Source organism: Myotis daubentonii, chromosome 1 (assembly GCF_963259705.1).
Source record: "Myotis daubentonii chromosome 1, mMyoDau2.1, whole genome shotgun sequence".
Lineage (NCBI taxonomy): Eukaryota > Metazoa > Chordata > Mammalia > Chiroptera > Vespertilionidae > Myotis > Myotis daubentonii.
Genome location: NC_081840.1, coordinates 17555304 through 17557408, shown reverse-complemented (window position 1 = coordinate 17557408; position 2105 = coordinate 17555304). Strand labels below are relative to the sequence as shown.

Sequence of the window (2105 nt, the reverse complement as noted above, 5' to 3'; positions counted from 1 at the left end):
TTTGGAGATTGAGTGAATCTTTAGTCAGCGGTACATGCCCAACAATCATGTTCTTCACTTTTCTCATGATCATCCACACCCTCACTCCTTGTTGTTCCAAGTTAAAAAAAAAATCATTAAATGAACCCATTAGGAACCTCACTTACATTGAGAAGAATCTAGACTCACAGGGGCATCCATTGGTTTTCAGTGTCTTCCATCCATTTGATCTCAGTCTCATTATATCTGATGGATGGTTACAATTCATAAGCTATGTTTTGGGATTTTCACCATTTCCAACTTTCAATACAAGTAAGAGTTTACACTTCCAAATGAAAGTTTTATGTTCATTAGGTATCTGTCATGGGGCAGAGGTAGGAATTAAAATAAATATGACTTTACCATGTTTCTCAGGAAACCCTTTTCCCTTTTAAACTGTGTGACAGCAGTCTGTTTTAGGGAATTTATTCTCACACATGTCAATCAAAAGGTTATTACTGGATTTAATTCAAAATGTAAGAATAGTATGAATCATTGATGTTTACTATCTATATTACATATCTATATTTCTGGTTGTGGAAATGTTCTAACTTAAAAATTTAAATTTTTTATAATAAATTAATATATGTCAACTTCTAAAAAATGTGGAAACATGAATATGTTATAAGAAAGAGAATTTAAACCATGTATAATTTCACTACCCTGTAACCAGTATAGTTTTTCATTATAAGATAGATATTTTCTAACATTTTAATCTCTTATAATTGGTTACATGTCATAATTTAATTTGCAGAATATTTCTTACTGTTATATAAAATTATGATTCATCATACTTCTGATACCATCTCAGATTTAATGAAACATAGTACATTATATTTTCTTCTAGATATATGTACTATTTTAAACCATATTTAGGATCATATTTATATAATTTTTGGCCAACTTTAAGTGAAATGCAACAATTTGAGCATCTTGTAGGATAAAATAAATCAGTATCATAATGTCATGATCCTTCAATAATGTTGCACAGTTACACATTTTTTATAGGAATAGAGATGATCATATATTCAAAAACTATATGGTCACTAGCAACCCATAAAGATTAGCTAGACAAAGGACATTGAGGATCTAGAGATCTAAGACACCTCTTATAAAAATCTCACTGATTACTGATGGCAGTTACCAAATCACATATAGCTTGTGTTATATTTATAGTGAACAGTGCTGATCTAGGCAATGGAGATAAGTAATGGTTAACAAAATGTTCCCAAATAAGCTGAACACTGCCAACATAGCAGAAAAAAAACCTAGTGGGAAAATGTTTTTTGGTCATGTGCACAGCAAATGAGAGACTGCATTCTAAAAGCCTTGGTAATGACCATTACACAATTTTATAAATGAGTGAATCTAAACACCTATGTATAAAGAGAAAGTATCGGTTTCAAAATCCACAAGTCACTTAACTTATCTAGTCTCAGTTTACTTATCTGTACAATGAACTTACTAATAATACCTGCCACCTAGAGAAAGAAACCAGGATGGTTCAATGAAGTGCTCACTTGAATGTAAAATACTGAGTAAATGTGAGTGATCAGAATTAATGTTACTAGTTGCAAATATCATTAGTGATGATTCTTCAGGAAATGGCCCCTTTGCATTTACCTCAAAGGACAGATGGTTGATTTTATTCCATTAAATAGACACTAGCTAGCACTGGGAAAACAAGGCCAACCACAACTTTTGCCCAAGACCCACTATGAGCCAGTTTACTTTCAAGATCTCATTCATTTGTTTTGGTTGAATAAATTGATTTTCTCTGAACATTCACTGTTCTTCACTAACCACAGACCAAATCTCTTTCATGCACTTTCTATTCTCATGGAATATTTGCTATTTCCCTCAAGACACCCTTTGTTACCCTATCTATGTAATTCTCTTATATAGAGTGCTTTCTTCATCTGTAATGATTCTTTTCCCCTTTCCTATCTCCAGATACAAATCTCTCCTAACTTAAAGGACATTTTAGAGTTAATTAATAGGTTCCTTGTCATTTATATTCTGTTCAAATGAAAAAAGGGAAATAAGAACTCGAGAAGAAATCTGTTCACACTAGTTATTGGGCAATG

At 31.9% G+C, this 2105-nt stretch overlaps 1 non-coding gene across 1 annotated transcript; it reads right to left on the bottom strand.

Moving 5' to 3' along the window:
- Positions 1 to 1238: 1238 nt before the first annotated feature.
- LOC132224878 (small nucleolar RNA SNORA32) lies at positions 1239 to 1360 on the bottom strand. The gene has a single exon (XR_009450752.1). It is a non-coding gene; the product is annotated as a small nucleolar RNA SNORA32 (small nucleolar RNA).
- Between the last annotated feature and the right edge of the window lie 745 nt (positions 1361 to 2105).